The 19,794-nt window shown below is 38.2% G+C and overlaps 1 long non-coding RNA gene across 2 annotated transcripts; it reads left to right on the forward strand.

Moving 5' to 3' along the window:
* The first annotated feature begins 9,073 nt into the window (after positions 1–9,073).
* Positions 9,074–15,885, forward strand: LOC134298800 (uncharacterized). 2 transcript variants are annotated; one of them, XR_010005884.1, is made up of 3 exons: positions 9,074–10,082; positions 12,053–12,108; positions 14,948–15,885. It is a non-coding gene; the product is annotated as an uncharacterized LOC134298800 (long non-coding RNA). The 2 variants fall into 2 exon arrangements; XR_010005883.1 differs by lacking the exon at positions 12,053–12,108.
* The last annotated feature ends 3,909 nt before the right edge of the window (positions 15,886–19,794 follow it).

The raw sequence follows: 19,794 nt of genomic DNA on the forward strand, positions 1-19,794 counted from the left end.
TTTCCAGGGAAGTAAAAAGAAACATAATTCCATAATTTCACCTTGATCCAGGAACACCTTTGTTAGCTAAGCTTTTTGTCTCAGTTTCCAAACAGAAAAATATGTGCTATGTGTGTGTTTGAGAATCAGAATCTGTGAACCTCTATAGTTGATGCTTAATACGTTTTGCTTATAGAAATGTCTAGTGATTATCCCTGAGTCTCAGGTATTTGCCCAGAAACCTCAGGGACTGGGAAGGTCTTGAACTGGCAACCCTAAAAGCAGTGATGACCAACTACAGGGATCTCAGGGGACATTGCTATTCTTGGGACACTCTCAGGCCTTCAGGCTGGGGAAAGAAACACTTATCAGAAGTTTACTTCTGATTTTGTAAAACAGACTTGTTAAAGTTAAACAGAGGTAGGGTGGAATAGAGATATGTGGTTGCAACTACAGTATTTCAAAGATGAATCACTTCTCCTAGAAGCTCCTATAAAAAGTAATCCACCCAATCTGGACAAAAAAGTGCAGTTCACGGGAGTCTGAGTCACAGAAAAAGGTCCTGCTGTTATAAACTAACTTGTTACCTTACATTAGGATATATGCCATACATCTAATAGACTATGATGTGATTTGTGGATCTTGTGATTTCTGATTGCAATACTAAATAAGCTTTCATGTTAAACCTCTATTTCTGAGGGGCAGTGATTTCCAGTTGCTGTCACATTTCATTTGGCCTTAAGAATTAGACAACAAGAGAAGAAGAAAACACTCCGGAGACCCCGATCACAAAAGGAATTAGCCTATATAACATTTCTACTTGTACTCTTCAGCATGATAATCCAGGGTGACTTATCTCTGATTAGTCACAGCTCTTTAAATGGTTTATTCTTTTCCACTTTGTATATTAATGATCTCCTTTATCTGAGATAGAAAACTTCTAAATGTTTAGAAGTGCTTTATGCAAGGACCTTCTGTTCACGTAGTCTGATGTTTCTTCATTGTAGCTATTAATTATCTGAGTTGCAAGCACCAAAAAAGCAGGTGGGGAAACCTTAAAGAAGTACACTAGAATTTCTTTATATCAGTGATATGTTATACGGTTGTATCACACAATGCCATGTACATCTTGCTATGCCCCCTCCTGTGTTTGTCACATTCTTAGCTACTGACTTACAGGTAAAATCCATTAAGAACATTCCATTCTACTATGTTCCCATCGCCTACCTTAGGACAATGGGTCTCTTCTGCTTGTGTGTTAATATACTGATAGTTTCATGATATCAGGAGGCAGGATGCATCTCTTTCCCCTCCTCTCACTATTCACAAAGCTAGCTTACCAACTGTTAGGAATGGTGGGAGGTAGGCAACATCTGAAGCATAAGAGTCATGGAAAAGGCTGGTGTTGTTTTCTTCCCTTTGCAACATTCAAAATCCCTCCACCTGCTACCAAGTGGACTCATTGTGTTATATTCTGTTGCTGAGTGTGGAGGGAAAAGTGTCTAGCTATATTCATGTAGCCAGTTGCAGACTGAATATGTTATCCACTGATCAAGTTTTTATGACTTCCCCAATTCAAGATACAAACATTGTATGTTACTATTCCATACATTTTGAAGCTTCCAACTTTTCTTTCACCTCTTGAATATTTCATCAGCTGTATATCCTGTTGCATTGTTAGACACAAAACTACTTGTATTCGTCCTCTACTTTTCCCCAGTCCCTTCTGACTCAATAACCTCATATTCCAGTGCTATATTTTGTTTCTTGGAACTAAGCACAGAATAATATTTTGAAAATATTCACCCCAAGGAAAGGAAATTCTTATTGGTTGTGTTCAAGCAGGCCCCCAAGGATATTATTTAGTGACAGAAGGTCTGAGTTGTGACTTTTGAATCTTGCACAATATTTAGCATTGTCTAGTGAAAGATAGCACAACCTTTGCAGTTCCTGGGCTTAGCTCCTTTGACATTACAGAGGTGCTGAGGACTGGAGTTTTGAATTTTGATGATGATGATGATGATGATGATGATGATTTTTTTTGTATCCTGCATCTTCCCTAAGACTAATACTCATGACTAATCACATATTAAAAATATTAGAATTAAAACATAAAACACTCACAAATCACTTAGATTAACTATAACTGCTTTACCATGAATATTATGGGATCACTTAATTTCAGTAACCAATTAGCTAAGCGCAGACTACTTGAAACGTTGTATGAACATAACAAAATACAGCCCTTTATAGGCTACTTGGATGTAATCCTTGAAGTAATTTGATTTTCTGGAGTCAGTTGTATTGGCCAACGTAATTACACTAAGGTAAGTGATGACAGCAGGATAGATGAAGTTGCCGCAAGACCAAAATGGTCACAGGTGTGGTGGCAACAGGAGGAATCACATTAAAAGTCATCTTTGTCAAGAGAGACAGTTGACTTGGCAGATTCTGAACTGTTCAGGAGGCAGTGGAACAGTTTTCTCTGGCAGTAGAGACAGCTTTCTCTCTTGTCCCTCACTGTGCTCACTGCTTCAAAACGTGCCTCAGACATGTGTTACAATGGCATATGTCACAGAAGCAGATTCTGGCTTTTGCATTTGCAAAGCTAGAATATATTTAAAGCACCTTATTACATATTTTATATTTTTAAAATGTCAGGTACTGTATATGAAACATACATGAATTTCAGATGTAGACTTGGGTCTTATCTACCAAGGTATCTATTTTGTCTTTATATGCAAATACAGCTATTCCACAGTGTCCCAACCAAACCCTTCCCAAAAACAACAAAACAAAATGTAAAACACTTCAAGCATTTTGGATAAGGTATTCTCAACCTGTGCTACATAATAAACAATACAACACAAAAAGGTGGTAAACATATCTCTTAGATTGCTAACCTTCTGACTAAAGGTATTATTTGCTTTCAAGACCTGTAATGCCAACTATATTTCTTTTGTTATTTATCAAACTAGATAAAATGCACAAACTTCTTCTTAATATGATTTCTACTATTCTTCAAGTACTATAACTGATGATCTACATTTATCTTTGAAAGTGGATGTATGGGTAGGGTAGGGGAGTGCAGCATTCTAAGGTCTCCCAAGGTTATGGCTAGGATTAGCTTCCCACCCAGATCTAAAGGGTCTCAATTGCTCATTTTAGAACACCACTCAAGTGCTCACCACCACTCAAGCTACTATGTAGAGGTTGAGAAAACCAAAGAATGTGGCAGATGATGTCCTCCTAACTATTCCATGTCATAGAGTGGAGGACTAGAGAGTAGAGCTTTATCTAGCTATTGTCAACAAATTTTGGCACGCCTAAAAAGGGCAGTGAGTGACCACTTCAAGCCTTTAGAGCAGTGGATCTCAACCTGGGGTCCCCAGATGTTTTTGGCCTACAACTCCCAGAAATCCCAGCCAGTTTATCAGCTGTTAGAATTTCTGGGAGTTGAAGGCCAAAAACATCTGGGGACCCCAGGTTGGGAACCACTGCTTTAGAGGAATGAACCCGGGACAGATGAACAAAGTTTCACTGTTATAGGTATTCATAAATTATTGGCCTGTCTTCCAAATGTCATATTTGAACTTCATTGCTTATGGTTATATCTTATCCAACATGTCACAGTGTAAATAACAAGATGTACAAAGGAATAAATGTGCACATTAAACACAAAATTACCAGGGAGTTGAAAAATCAGTTACAATGATTAACTCTAAATTCATCATGTAAAACGTCAGTTGTATATCTTCAAAGGCAGCACAATTAGAATAATTCAATACCTTGTTGTAATTTTCTGCAGCTTTAGCAAATTAGCAACAGCTTCAATTATTTGTAGCTTTCAGCTACATAGATATAACCTTTTTATCATTTAGGGATAAATGTTTTTCTAAAAACAACAAATAATAATTATGTACTTTAGCACATTTATGCATCAGTTTAGTGTTTGAATGGAGCAGTTCTGATTTCCCCATTTCTGTGATATATAGCTTCCAAAGTCTGAGTAACTATTTACCAAAAAGTTTAATTGAAAATTGTTACTTTTCCACAATCACAAAGGTTATGCTTGTAATAAAATAAGGGATAACATCACCCCTTATTGTAATAAAATAAGGAGTAACATCAGAGTTGCATAGGTCTGTTTATATTAGCACTTAGTCATTTTTTGGCTACAGAGAATTTGTCCTTACTACTTAGGTATGGGTTTTATCAGATGTGTGAAGTTTTTTTTTTTAAAAAAAACAACTTTTAGTTTAGTTCTTGACGAAAAAGAACATTAAAAAAGCAATTTGCAGCAATAGTAACAATTTGATTTAGTCTAATTTTCAGCTTTTAAGAGTAGCCGATTGCTGTTATTGCTATAGCAGCAGCAGCAACAAAAGAGAATGGCATTTTACCCAGTCCTGTGATGTGATGTAATCAAAATTTTAAGATCTGTCTGGAGCTTGCAGGGATCTCTGTGGGTGACATCTACTGTACAAGAGCTATTCCATGCATAACAAAAGAAGAAGGGAAAGATGAATCAGCACCTGCTCATTTCTTTCCCTGCTTCTTTCCAGCCTATCAATAATTCCATGAAAAGATAATGAACAAGTTCTGGAAGAAAGATAAAAGTTATCCCCATAATCTGTAATTACCTGAGTTGTTACATTTGCTGAGAAGCACACAGGATTTTCAGTAGAAATACAGACTTCAAGGGGAAAATGCAACTCTTTCATATTGTCCAGTATTTAACAGATTAAAGGTGGGATGGATACGGACAGGCAATGTGGATAGGAAGACAAGAGTTGTTACTGAGGAATAGTACATGAATTACCATGTTTCCCCAAAAATAAGACTGAGTCTTATATTAACTTTTGCTCCCAAAGATGCGCTAAGTCTTATTTTCAGGGGATGTCTTATTTTTCCATGAAGAAGAATTCACATTTATTGTTGAACAAAAAATGAACATTTATTATATACTGTACAGTAGTTGTCATCACAAACCAGCATATCCAGACAAATTTTGAATCCTATCAAGAATTTCTTGTTACTGCCATTATTTCCATGCACAACAATCTATGGTACGTACATTTACAGATCCTGTATGCTCTGGTGTTCTGTTTGGCGGGCATGCTTTCAAACAAAAATTTTGCTAAGTCTTACTTTTGAGGGAGGCCTTATATTTAGCAATTCAGCAAAACTTCTACTAGGTTTATTTTCAGGGGATGTCTTATTTTTGGGGAAACAGGGTAGCTGAGACTGCTGCAGTTCGCTTTTGACCAAGTCCATAGGGAATTGAAAGTGTCTTCTATGTCCTCTTTTCTAATTGTGGCTGAATTAACGATGCAATCTACTTTTGCATTTTGAACTCAGTTTACAGCAACTAAGATTAACTGATGAAAAAGATGAAGGTGGGAAAAGAAGAGAGATCCTGGAACATTTTGAAAGTAGCTGAAAAGTGGGATGAGAAAGGATAAACGGAAACTTAAACTACCAAATTGGGACAGTTAGAAGGCATGCTCTTTTTTATTATAATAGGTTATTGACATTAATGGCTCTCTCAATGCTGGGAAGATGGGATGCATGATGGCTAACACAGAGTCTGATGATCATAGAATATCAGGATCTGTATCAACTCTTGCTGAAGCAGGAACATGTTCACATTGTGCAGATGCCCTTTCACTATTTTGATTTCGGGGTGGGAGACTGGAAATGATATATTGATGACAGATACAGCAGTAGTCTCTGTCCTTTTAAACTCAGAAGAGGCAGTATTACAATGTCCCAAACAAGATGCAATATCAATAAATAAAAAATTTACTGTAAGGCAATCAAACATATTAAGTCTCTTTTGCCGTAAGCAAATCCCTACTGCTACTGGACTACAATATTTGTAGCAGGCTGTGTAGCTTTTCAGATGCTTATTAATGGATGAGTTGTGATGCAGTTGCATTTGTCAGGAAGGCTTAATACTAGTAGGATATTTAGTATACATTTTGTACTGGAGGAGTCAATAAGAAATGATGAAAGGAGGAATGATCCTTTGCATGTCTAAGACCTTTGCATTTTAATGGAAAGATGAAATGAAACAAGCATAAAATGAATGCTTTGTTTTGTTTTGGTTTTGCAGACTCACTGAGAGCACGCTTCTTTTCAACAATCTGTCAAGATCTATTTCATTTATCAGATATACTTCCTTCACTTTCAGTTGCCTTCACCCTCTTACAGTGATGGCATCATTAGTGATGTAGGGAAATTGCTTTTATTCATTAAACTGGAGAGAATGCTTCTCAACACTTGGAAAGACAAATGCACGAGATAGATTTCTGGCATATGCATTTTGTGAAATGATGCAAGGCATTAATCTATACAGAAATATATGCAACGTTTGGCTGTAGAAAATGTTGGGATAGTGGTCTCATCCAGCTCTATGATTTCATGATCCCCCTCTCATAATTTCACTCTTGATATCTTTTCTGAAAGAATACTAAAACATCTGAATATTCTGAATCCTCCCCCAAATTTCTTTTCTTTCAATTTATTTATTTATTTATTTATTTACAACATTTATATTCCGCCATTCTCACCCCGAAGGAGACTCAGGGCGGATCACATTACACATATAGTCAAACATTCAATGCCTTGACATAGAACAAAGACAAGACAAATGTAGGCTCCAAGCTGGCCTCGAACTCATGACCTCTTGGTCAGAGTGATTGATCTCAGCTGGCTGCTCACCAGCTTGCGCCACAGCCCGGGCCTTCAAAATTCAAAGTTTTAGTCTTTACTATCTTTCATTTCTTTAATCCAACATAGTTCCAAAAAAGAAGAAAAAGGTTTTCGAACTTCAAATTTTAATGTTACTGTAACCTTTGTTATTCATACAATTACATTGCAATAAGTTAAGCTTTTTTGCTTACAATATTTCAAACAATTTACCAGTTTCTCTTCCTAATTCAGAAGGGATGCAATTCACTAAAATAATGATGTTACTCTTGAATAGAGGAACCTTCTAATTATAATCTGGAAATCCCAAATTTCAGATGAAAAGTTAATTAACGAAAGCAAGTCGCAGAATATTTGTCCATGCAGACTTGTTTTCAGTGAAGTGAGCATGATGGCATGCTGCCAAGAAGGTAGTCCAATTTCTGAGCACTTGTGGATGATTTCCTAATCTTCCCTTTATATGAGAAGATATTCACCAACTAGAACATGCCTCCATGTCAATCATAATGACGCTGAAGTTTCTCCTCTCATGGAGTTTCATGAAGGAATGTCAGTTACCCACAACCGTTGCCTGGACGTCCATATATGAATGTCACTTATTATAAAGAAGCCTATTATAAAGAAGAGTAGGTCTGGCTATGAAGAACCCCTAAGACATTTTCCTGGAAATATCTTTGTGATCATTTCAATATCTGAGACTCATTCACACTCATAATGCTGCTACTCTACTTACTACCATGACAATATGCTATAAAGTCCTAGAAGTGGAACTTTCATAAGTGTTGACTTTGAAAGTTCCATTGGATCTACAGAAAGTTATAGTAATGATTAGGTTTAGGTCACAGTAAGCAAACAAATAAAGAAATGATACTTATAAGCTCACAAATACAATGGCTACTTTTCAAAGAAGCGAGTCAGATTATCAGGTGGAAATCTGGAATCTTCACCTTTTGTATAATTGCCCCTCTATTCTAAATGAATTTAGAAATTGCTCTCAATAATGCATTTTATTGGTAGTACAGATGGATTGATAAAGTTACATGAAATTACTTTAGTGGGTGTTTGGGTCAAACTGGTAGGAACTGGAAAGCATCTATATGTTTAAATTGTTGCTGATTTGTCAGTTTTACTCTTAATAACTCTGAGATAGTGGCTGCCTTATCTTACCCTGTAATTTTAAAATTAATGAAGTAATCATTTATCCTGGTCTCTTTCTGTGTTCTGCCCAATTACTTTAGTGCTGAATGGTACTTTGCATTTTTGCTGGTCCATTAGTCCTGATATCATGCTCTTTCCGGACTTCTTTGCTCCACTAAGGAATAATTAAATGGAGTCTTCTAGCATCTTTATAACCTTGAAACATAAATTTCCTTTTTCCAAGTAGTTTAACCTGATATATAAATGTCACTTGGCTCACTAAGTTGCTTATCTTTTGTCTTGTTTATTATTTCTCCCTTTCTATTCTAGTTGTCTCAATATGTCAATTAACTGATGGTTAAATATGACACTAAATCTGCTCTTTGTTTAGCAAAGTGCTTTAGTCCAGGGAATATTCTCACAGGCTTTCAGGAATAGTGAACAAGTATAGATTGAATTGTTGCAAATGAATGGTACAGTAAATGTTATTCTTCAGTCCTTCAGATATTCTGGACCCATTTCCCAGATGCTCAAGACAGTATGGTCAGGATTTTTGATAGCTGAAGTACAGAAGGTTAGAGTACCTTTGGCATAGTGCATGCATCTTGAAGTCTTAGTTAGTGCTTCCCACATAGCCTTGAGGCTCAATAAACATGGATTAGAAGCCATACTGTCTATTTGAACTAAAGATGCTTCCAGACAGAGTTTTAGCCCACTTTGTCGTGGATTTAAGTCTCCACGGCTCCCCAAAATACCCTAGGCTTTCCTGTGGGATTGTCCCCATTTCGGCGCAGTAATTATTGTGCTAGAATGGAGCCATCCCACCACCCAAAAAGCCTGACTGACTGACTGACTGACTATTTTCTTTTAATGCTTTTGAGGAGGGTTAGGGAGAAGGTGGGTGCCCTCTTTGATACTTCAGGCTTTTGGAAGCCCGAAGAACCAGGGAGGGCTTTGGGGACTAACCCCAGAACTGGACCTATATTTCATCAGACCTGGGCCTTTCAGGAAGGCCCAGGTTTAATGGAGTATCAAAGTAATTTGAGTCAAAGCAGGGTTTAGTCCCTTTGTGTCAAATTACTTCACTTTTTTACCTGAGCCGTCATTGGGATGCCTCAGGTAAAAGTCTAACAGGGCCCACATTTTGGGCCCTGTCTGGAAGGGCCCTAAGATTTCAAGTCCTGTCAAGGTAATTCTATGGCAATTCATCCATTACATTCTTGGTTAAGTGTTAGTAGAGCCATGTATCTTTCTATCATATATGAGGATGTAGTAACAGTAGATATCCAGAAGTTGGGTGAGATTATCTTGGAGGAAACTTTCAGCTCTATGATTCTACGACAGAGATGGATAATAATTTGCTAGAGAACAGGAGGACTACTGCAGCCCACTCAATTTATGCTCCCCATTATCCAGCATTTTGATTTTTCAACAATAATTATTGGGGGTTGGCCATGAACTGCCCTGCGCTATGTCATTTATTGACCCCCCCCCCCCAAAATGTGGGTGTGCATGATCGACTGGTGTTTTTTCATTATTTCACCTTGGGGAATTTAAAAAGAATGAAATCAGTGTGGATTATAGCTGTCTAGAAAAGTAAGAAGTTACAATTAAAGTTCACAGTTGTTGCTGTTAAAGAGGATCCTTGAAAATAATGTTTAGTGTTTAACCACCATCTGAATCTACTTTATAGGGGGAAATATCAGTTCCAATAATATACCATCAGAGATATGAAGATATGCTCACTTTCTTCATTTGTAGAATTATCTTATTTTCCTCAAAATAACCTGTAACAGGTTCTAGGAAAAATATAAGATGCCTTTCAAAAACTGATACCCATATTGCAGCAAAAGCAGACTGGGGTGCTGTATGCTGCCCGTAAGTAGCACCTTTTTCACCCAAGACATGTGCTGTCTCATCTATTGATTAACCCCATTTAATTCTATCCACTTATTCCTGTCTTTCATTCAAATTATCTAAGAAAATAAGCATGTAGAAAGTTGAGGATGTGTGTCGCTTAGCTACGTCTCCATGGCTACATCTCCCAATGCTGGCCTCTCAAAAATACACCTTGTTAACATCTCAGCTCACCCACAACAGGCATCTGCAGAGACCTCTGGCAGTTCTGCAAGCTCTCTGCAGATGGCATCTTTGTAGTACATCCAGCTACAGGAAAATAGCCAGATGCATCCACACTAATCCCACTCACTTCTCCCTCCTAATATGGGTTTCTCTGCTGTGCTGTTTGCAAGGTAAGTTTGGAGAGATTTTGGTCAATGCATGGCTGGAATAGAATTCCAACCTACTTAATAAACATAAAAGTGCTGACTTACACCATCATAATTTGCTAATAGCATGCCTGCCAATGTTTGTTACGGCAACATAAATCTTATCCTACCTGTGGCCATTTTAAGCAGCAAACTTGTCCTCTTAATTAGGAAGGTAAGATCTGCATTCAGCAAAAAGCACACAAAGCCTTGACTGGCAGCTGTCTCTTTCTGTCCTGTGTCAGATTTGCACAGTCTATCCAGTCTTTTTCTACAATGGTGTTTTTCAATTCCACAGAAAGTGCATTATTGTTTATTTTATCTTTCCCATAATGCATGCAATTTTATATATCTTGCACTTATTTAAAAAATGTAGGTTGGATGAAAGCCTTGAACATTCCCAAATTAATATGAAGGATATGCCACTGCAGAGTGGTGTGTGGTGTGGATTTAAGAAACTGAGATTTAAATCTATGACCAGATATGACCTTAAATGAGTCATCATCTCTCAATTCTATAGTACATTGTAAAGCAGGAATGGGGAATGTGTGTCCTTCCAGATGTTGTCAGGCAGCAATTTTCATAATCTATCACCAATGGCAATGCTGGCTGGAGCTAATGAAAGATATAATCTAAAAATAATGGGAAGGCTGGATATTCCACTCATCTCCTATAAAGTACAATACGGGCTTGAGAGATGGTGATTCATCTAAGTCTAAAAAATTGAGATCACAGTTGAGCGGGATTCTGGAAATCAGTAATAATATATATGAAAAGTAAGACATGATGGATATGTTCTTCATCTGTATCCTGCCTAGCTTAATGAAGCATTCTGAAAATATGGTCCATGTAATTGACCTAAGAGCTATGTGGCTTCTCCTGTAACACAGGGCATTCATTCTTGTATATGTTTAGAATGAGTTGTGAGATCCTGTGCTTTAGTTTTCTTGTTCTGTCACATCAGGTTTAAATCAATAAACCTCAGAGCTTTGGAAGAGCATATTTTCAGGAACTAAAATGGCACCCACAGCTTTTATTGCCTTTGAAAAGTGAATGGTGGTTAAGCAACCGCATGAAATTTTTTTGCCTCTGCAAATGATGAGGAGAAATAAATGCTGCTTGTTTAACCTTTGGTGGCTTGAAAATCTTTAAGAAACAAATGATGTAGTGGTGAGTCTTTTGTCAGAAATCTCCTGCTCTTTGAAACAACAACAACCTTTTTCACTTGCTTCGGTAGTCATGTAATTTCCCTGCTGTTCACTCTTTATAGTTTGAATGAAAAGCAAATTTTAAAGCTCAGTGGCATTTATTCAAAGCATTTTGTACCTTCGAAAAAAATGGCTCTATCAGCAGTAGGGCCACTCAAGGGGAAAAGGCTCAATTCCTCTTAAAGGATCTCTTCTCCCACCAAGAAGTTTCCCTTTACCTAACTTCATGTGTGTTCTTTTTATACTCACTAGGAAAAAAAGTGTCTGAAGATTTAAAGTCAAGGGATCTGGGCAATTCCCCCAATTTGTTTTCCCTTCCATCGAGTGAGGAGGATGAGAAATGTTTTCTAATTAGAAAAAAAACCCTATATACTCTTTTCAAAGGTTTTTCTCTTTTCTGTACACTAAAATATTTGTAAAAAAAATCAGCCTCTAATTAAGAATAAAATGCTGCAGTTTGTGCTGGAATGTGCTGTTGTATATTCCACAAGAGAAGCGAGATAGTTTGTGTGTGCACACACTTTTCTTAAAAGAACAAACACTACAACTATAGCAACAGACAGAGCCAGCCAGCAGGAATATTTCGTCCATCTGTTTTTGCTTTGAGTTAACTCTGGTTTGAAAGTTACTATAGAGTGGACGCCTGTGAGATGTCATGGGGAAATGCTACAGTATAGCATTTCTCCATGATATTTTGTACAGTGTTTCTTCAAAGTACGCAGCCTTTCACAGCTTTCTGCCCTCTAGGTTATGGGTTACAACTTTCACGACCACTGACTATACTGATTGGAGCTACTAAAAAGGTAAGGTAAAGGTTTCCCCTGATGTTAAGTCCAGTCATGACTGACTCTGGGGGTTGGTGCTCATCTCCATTTCTAAGCTGAAAAGCCGGCGTTGTCCATAGACACCTCTAAGGTCAAGTGGCTGGCATGACTGCATGGAACGCCGTTACCTTCCCGCTGGAGCGGTACCTATTGATCTACTCACATTTGCATGTTTTTGAACTGCTAGGTTGGCAGAAGCTGGAGCTAACAGCTGGCGCTCACTCCACTCCCCGGATTTGAACCTGGGACCTTTCGGTCTGCAAGTTCAGCAGCTCAGCGCTTTAACACACTGAGCCACCGGAGGCTCCATATACATTTCATTACTTGTCAGATAATTTAAAATGAGTTGAAACAATGTAAAATAGCACATGTCCAAAAAAAGCTAAAATCATTTAGACTATAAAGCTTTAATACAAAGCCATGGTTTGACTTGGTGCCAAAACGCAACTACTTCTGGGACCAACTGTGCCTCCAAGGGGAGGGGATTCCATAATAGTGCCACTATGGAGAAAGCCCTTTCTTATGTCCTCCCACTAGCCCTGCTAGTTGGAAAGAGATCAAAGCTTATCCAAGAGATTACAATTCTCAGTCAGGCATGTATAAAAATAGGCATTTTCTCAATGGCCCAAGCTACTTAGGATTCTAAAGGTTACCACCAATATCTTAATTGGCAACCTGTCCACTTCCTTTAAAGCCAGTGTTATATAGTTTCTGAATGATGTCCTACTCAGCTACTTAGCTGCTGCATTTTGCAACTTCTGTTTATCTGTATCTTTCTATGTTTCCTACGAAAAAGTTTTCATTCTACCTAAAAAGTTTGGTCATAAGTGTACCAGATTTGTTACATTTGTTTTAATGTTGGTTATTGGGCCTGCGGAGAGCTTGAAACATAAGCCTTTTCATTCCTGCCCCCAGCCTCCTCTCTTCCAATTTGTCTGGAAAATGGTATAAAAGGAAGGGATTCATTTAGACCTATCATGCCAGGCAAACTGTCTTCATGAAGACAATTATAAAATCATCCAGTTATACTTCCGACTGGTTTTGTGGATCTGATGACAAAAAACCTTTTATTAATCTGTCATCTGGCCTAGAGCTGCTTTCTTTTTAACATTGATTTTTTTGCTTTCTCAAACCAAGCAGTTGATAGTTTATGCTTGCTGCCACTAAGAATAATCTATCACCCACTTTGCTCATGAAAGTCGAAGTCAACAATCAGTAGAAAGTGGCTGACGGTGGGATAACGAAACCCTATTAAGGCTCCTTTGCTTTATTTTCAGACTGGTGGATTTTACATGAAATAGCCACAGTGACAGGGATCCGATTTGCTATTTAATTTTCATTGATAACTAATTAATTTCTTATAAAGCTTCCAAAAGAGTTTGGTTGAGATCCTACTGAAGAATGAAGGAGCAAAATGTCATACTGGCATAATAATGCAGAATGACCTCCTGATGTATTGCATATACTGGGGAGGAAGAAATATTAGAGTGCCCCATTGGCTCACTAGGGGAGCACTGAAAGATTGCACATTCTACTCACACCCTCAAAAATATGAGGTATATTGTCTTCCCCTAAAATGCAGCCACACACTCTAGAGAATGCAGGGGCCAAGTCTGTAATATTTAGGGATCTCTCTGGGGTGATTTGGGATCAGGAAAAGATTTCTGTCTGGTTTCTAAAGGCAACTCCATGCAGAACATAATGGGAGGAAATTGGTTACACCAGGATATTGATGCCACCAAGCACTAAATATTAAAATTCAAGCTAACTTCTCCAAGCAAGGTTGTTGTATGCTTTCCGGGCTGTATGGCCATGTTCTAGAAGTATTCTCTCCTGACATTTCACCCACATCTATGGCAGGCATCCTCAGAGGTTGTGAGGTATGGAGGATGCCTGCCATAGATGTGGGTGAAACATCAGGAGAGAATACTTCTAGAACATGGCCATACAGCCCGGAAAGCATACAACAACCATGTGATCCCAGCCATGAAAGCCTTCGACAACACATTTTCCAAGCAACTTCAGATATTTCAAATAGTATGGAATACAGGTCAATGGCCATGGGGTTGAACAGGAGTCCCTCAGCACTCTCTTGTGAGTTCATCCCTAATAGAAGGATCAGAAGTTTGTAAATGATTACCACAAGTTCCATCCCAGAGAGGTGGAAAGAAAGATACTGTGGTCAATGGCATCAAACACCATTGCAGAAGTCCAGCAGATTTAATAGAGGCACAGGACCTCATCACATGGGGCATTCTGCCCTGCCTAGGATACTGCCAAAATGCAGCCAGAATGGAGCCCAACGAAGCCCATCACATGATGCAGGGCTACCTCTGGAGGGGCTCCATCCCAGGTCCATGCACACTGCATCTTGGCATCATGCAAGAGGCAACACTGATAACATGGCTGGCTACCCGTGTTCTCATAGACTTAGCCGAGGACAGTGTGGGACCAAGCTGGGGACAGATGGGAAACACCATGTGATGGAAAGGGCATGCTGTCTGCTTCCCCCACTGCCCCATGGATTTGCCCCACTGCCAGATGGATTTTCCTGCTGTTCCCCAGCTTAAAGACTTCCATGTGTTGAGATCCACATCCAAGTATTCAGTTCCAGCTATAGGCCATGCCCAAAGGGAACAAAAGCTGTTTCTTTCCCTTAACCCAGTCTCAAGCCAGATTGAAATGAATCTAGAAAACCTATCTCATCCAGGAATCTCTGGGATTTGGAGGTTATCACACATGCGAAACCCATGAACGGGACACTGGAAACTGCCCAGTAATTCTCCAATATTTAACACCCTCATTATTCTTTTTCCAGATAGGATGGAAAGATGGCTTGTTTCAATAAGGAATTCACTACTCTTCAAAATCTACTCAGCCCATCCCCTTCTGGATGTTTTAAAGAAGAACTGAGGTCCAGTATGCATGCAGTGATCCTCACCTCTACAAATATCATATTCACACCTTCAGGTTGTAAAAACTGAGGCATTTACAATGAAATAGGAAGAACAAAAGGCAATGTGACATTTGCTGAACTTGTATCAACCACAGGATTTTGTCAACAAAGTTCTTTACAGCAGAAAGTGGGCTGAGTATAAAAGTCACTTAACCATTCAAGATAGTTAAACTGCATGACACTGTGATGATACAATGGTGGCAGAGAAGTATGTTTTCTTTGCTGCCAACTTCACTATGGCATAAAGTTTTCAATGGGTTCTAGCCCATGTTTGGTTGGACCAGCTTCCAGTTTGCCACTACGGATTCTGTTGTCTCAGTTCTACTTATTTCAGCACTGTGTACAGAACAGGGTGAGATTAAGCCATGCAGCTTCATCCGGGTAGATCTCTGTAATACCAGGATGGTTGGCATGCCATGCCAAAAGCACAGCCCAAATTCTTCTTAACTGTCTTTCAGAACTCCAATTTTGAATGTCTTTATATGTGAAAAGAAAAATAGTAAAATTATTTCTTCTTGCCTTTGAGAAGGAAATTTCCAAGAGATTTACATCCCTAGACATGTCACTGACAGTATAAAGCGCAAACACCCGCCACACAGCCATTGTTTGTTGTAGATCTGTCTGTAAGTTTAAATAAATGTAGCCCTTGTCTAACCCATTTACCTGTGCTTTGCTTCCATTCTGTGGCTTTCAAAGACGGTTTAATTTGAATGTATTTCTCTTCTTGTTAACTGTATTTTATAAGATCCAGTTTCCATTTTATAGCAGCCGGAATTATATAAACTCACTGCTTTTGGTGACCTCTTTGCTTCTTCTTTTCTATTTATAACCCATTTTCTTGAGCTACACTCTTGGTAGAGCTGTCAATGTAACTGAGGGAATGAGGAGAATCTCATATTAACTGTTCAGCAGGGAGGAGCAGACAACAGTTGATCCTTAAGCGCTTGCTGCAAATGATCTGTGATGGCTGCCTGGAGCATAACATACCAGTTATTTTAAAAACGTGCTGGTTAGAGAAGATGTATACATTTTAGAACTTCTTATTAATATGTAGGCCACAGTGTTACCTTTCTTTGTCTTTTAATTTTAAAATTGTAAAACACCCACAATACACATTACAAACATATACACATACACATACATAGACAACCGGCCACCCACAATACAATTACCCTTCAGCCCACCCCCAGTGAGACCCACCACCTTGGCTTCTGACACTGAACTATGCAGAGTTTATGCATAATTTTATTTAACCCTCTGTGCTTCAGGATCAATAAATTCCCCTTGTTTTTATTTCTTAAATTCTCCCATCAGCTTCCAATTACCCTTTGTCAACACTATGTGGTTTCCACCTCCAAAAACCCCAACTTATTGTATCCTATAGACATCAAATTGAGAGTAGTCTCTATTTTGTTTTAATCAAGGTATGTGTTCTGCCCTCACACTATCTTAACTATGTGGAAAGTGAACTAGCTGCGTAGGGAACAAATTGGAGACTATATAGTTGAATCAAACAAGAGTTTATTAACTGACATAATTTTAGACTTTCTCTGCTCCTGAGTCTCACTACAAAGCCTTTATGAGGAGATGTAAAGTCTTTGAGATATAGCCACAGTTCTGGCCAAACTGAGGCTCTTGAATATTTATTCTTATTGTCTCTTTCTTGTATGTTGTTCAACTGTCTTTAAGATTGTCTCAATATTTAACTCTGACTGGACTTGAATACAGCTCTGACTGGACTTGAATACAGCTCCGACTGGATGTGCTATTTTGTAGACTTTCTGCCTTCCTCTCTCTTCACCTTCCAGTCACAAAAAGGCTGACTCTTCCAAGAACCAGAAGTGCCTTGTCTGAGGCTCTGCCTCTGAGGGGATTCTTAAAGGGTCAGAGTGACAGAGGTTTCAAATACAGATCAGTCTAGGCTGTCTAGACTGACCCCCCCAGAAATTTTACATAAAATATTCATCCCTCTAACTAAAAAAGGCTTAACTAGGGGTAAACACTGAGGGTCTTTATCGGGAATGACAGTATGATTGAACCTAATAAGAGTTCTGTAAGGACAGTTTCCCTTCATTTTAATGGGCTTGCATCTTTGAGTTGAATCCTGAATGCTTTTCTGGATTCTTTTTTGCCAGTGTACTAAACACACATTATATTTCTTTGAGAAATGCAAGGGGGTCTCCTAAAACTAGGTATGTCTCCAACCACAGAAATTTCCTCATGTGACAAATGGGCAGACATTTATTCATTGTAAACACACATAGTAGGAATCTTGGGTGGCTTCCCGACTCCATGAATAGATACATAAGTAGCTGCTATGTATATTAAAATGTATAGATAAATTATATTTAATAATCTTAGAACTTAAAACATACCGGAAGATGTGAAAAGGAAGAAATTAAGGGAAATCATCTCAGTAGCCAAGTCTCTTCCTAATTTAGATACAACAATACAAATTCTGGTGAAATAGTTCCTTAGTGAAATATATGTCCCCAACAAATGTATGAAAATGTGTGTGAGATTCTGTCTTTGCATTTCTGAATATGTTTTGGCCTTTTTTTGCAGCAAAAGGAATGTATAACTAATTCTTTGCCAGATGTGTCACACTTTGTGCTCTGTACTCAAGAGAGCATCATAAAAGCATGACTTAGTAGCTTTTTTGTGTTGTTTTATTGGAATCTTAGGGAGACCAGACACACTGCATTGAAAATGAGCTGCAATCACACTTTTAGTTTACGGTAATTGATAGCTAACGACCTCAGCGTGGGAATGGATTTTGTAAGCTTTTTAGTAGTTTCTTCAAAACCAAAGTGAGCTTTAATTAGTACCTGGGAACGTTACTTTTTCAATTACAACATCTATCCAGTTGTCATGATGGCTGAGGATTCTGGAAGCTTCAATCCACAAAAGAACTTTTCCAGGTTCTGACATAATTTGATCACTGGTCCATTTAGGTCAGTGTTGTCTACACAATGTGATCTATGAGCTCGAAGAAGGCTATAGGAGGTCCTTCCACTCCCAAACAACATGCAGTCTTAATTCTTTACATTCATTTTTCAACTGAACAACTGTTTTTCCAATCCCATCAGCTACCAACATTCTCCAGTTGGAGACTCCCAATGTATTGGGATTCAGCTTCCATTAGCCCCTGTCTGTACTGTCAATGATAGTGGGAATTGCAGTTCATAACATTTGGAAGACATGCAATTAGGAAAGGGTGCTGTAACACTATTGTAGCTCAACCCACTACAGTAATTGATCTCATTACTGCTTCCTATTTTCCAATGATCCCAACATAGTGTTTTTCTTTTCTTCATGCAATGCACATTGTTAGAATTTCCCCTTTTACCATGTTCCATTGCTACTGAATGTGTTGACATTCAAATTTGAAAGCATAATTTCTGTGAGTTGATGTCTCTGTATTTCCATACTTTGGTTCCTATACTGGAGGAAAAAACAGCTTGTGGCTCTATTATCTGGTGGATGGTGAATTTGTGCTGGGTTTTATTTAGGAAAAAAAATATTTAGAAAAATACCTTCTCCACCTCTTCTCATAAAACGTGCCTTCCCAGAAGACCAAGCCTTATGCAAACCTCATGATCATCTTAATTCCCCAGTGGCATTTAATCAAGATTGTTGCATCTCTCAGTTTTGTTATTTCATAAAAGGTACTTTTCTCTTTCATGCATAAACCTATTTATATGATTTTGAAAGTGACTCTTTCCTTTTTACATAGCTGAGAAAAATTATTATTTTATTTATTTACTTATTTAGGACATTTCTAACCCTTCTTTCTCTACCCCAAAGGGGACTCAAAGCGGTTTTACACTTAGGCAACTATTTGATGCCTTAAAAATAATGTACAATTAAAATGAACTTTTAAATAGAATAATAAAATACATTAAAACAATTAGAAACATTTAAAACAATACAATCACAATCATGTAATCCACAAGCATAATCCGGGCCATTCCTACAAACATTGTACATTATTTCATATCTATCTATTGTACAAGTTCTCCAAAGGCTTGGTCACAATGCCACATTTTTACTCTCTTATAGAAGGTCAAGAGGGTCAAGAGGGAGGGGGATGATTTAATATCCCTGGGGAGGGAATTCCATAGCCGAGGTGCCTTCACTGAGAAGGTCCTGTCTCTCGTTCCCGCCAATCGCGCCTACAAAGGAGGCGGGACCAAGAGCAGGACCTCCCCAGATGATTTTATATTAAGCTGCCAGCCATTATGACCAATGACTATAGCAAGTCTAGAACTTGTGGTCTAAAAAAGGAGTGATGTTTCCAAGTTCTATATTTCAACATCATCCTCCCTGAACATATCTATTTCTGAATTTAGAATAGGGCAGACAACAAGATGTGTTGTTCATTATAAGATCCATAAAACATTAGCATTCAATTCAGCCCACACTGATGCTTTCACAAATCATACCAAAGTTTTCTTGTCATGCATAGATTATAGTTTCTTTAAAAGACTTTGAAATCAGTGGATGGAAGAAATACCACATCATAATATTATGCTAAATGTTACATACTGAATGGGGAGAAAAACAACTTGAACTCTGACAGTAGTATCCTAGGTCACTGAGAGTTATGAATTCCAATTCCAATTTCCAATAAGCCTTGGCATATATGTATATAAAGACAATGTAAAATGCAGAGTATATTGTACAATAGAAAAAAATTCAATTTGCAG

The sequence above is a fragment of the Anolis carolinensis genome, chromosome 4 (assembly GCF_035594765.1).
Source record: "Anolis carolinensis isolate JA03-04 chromosome 4, rAnoCar3.1.pri, whole genome shotgun sequence".
Taxonomy (NCBI): domain Eukaryota; kingdom Metazoa; phylum Chordata; class Lepidosauria; order Squamata; family Dactyloidae; genus Anolis; species Anolis carolinensis.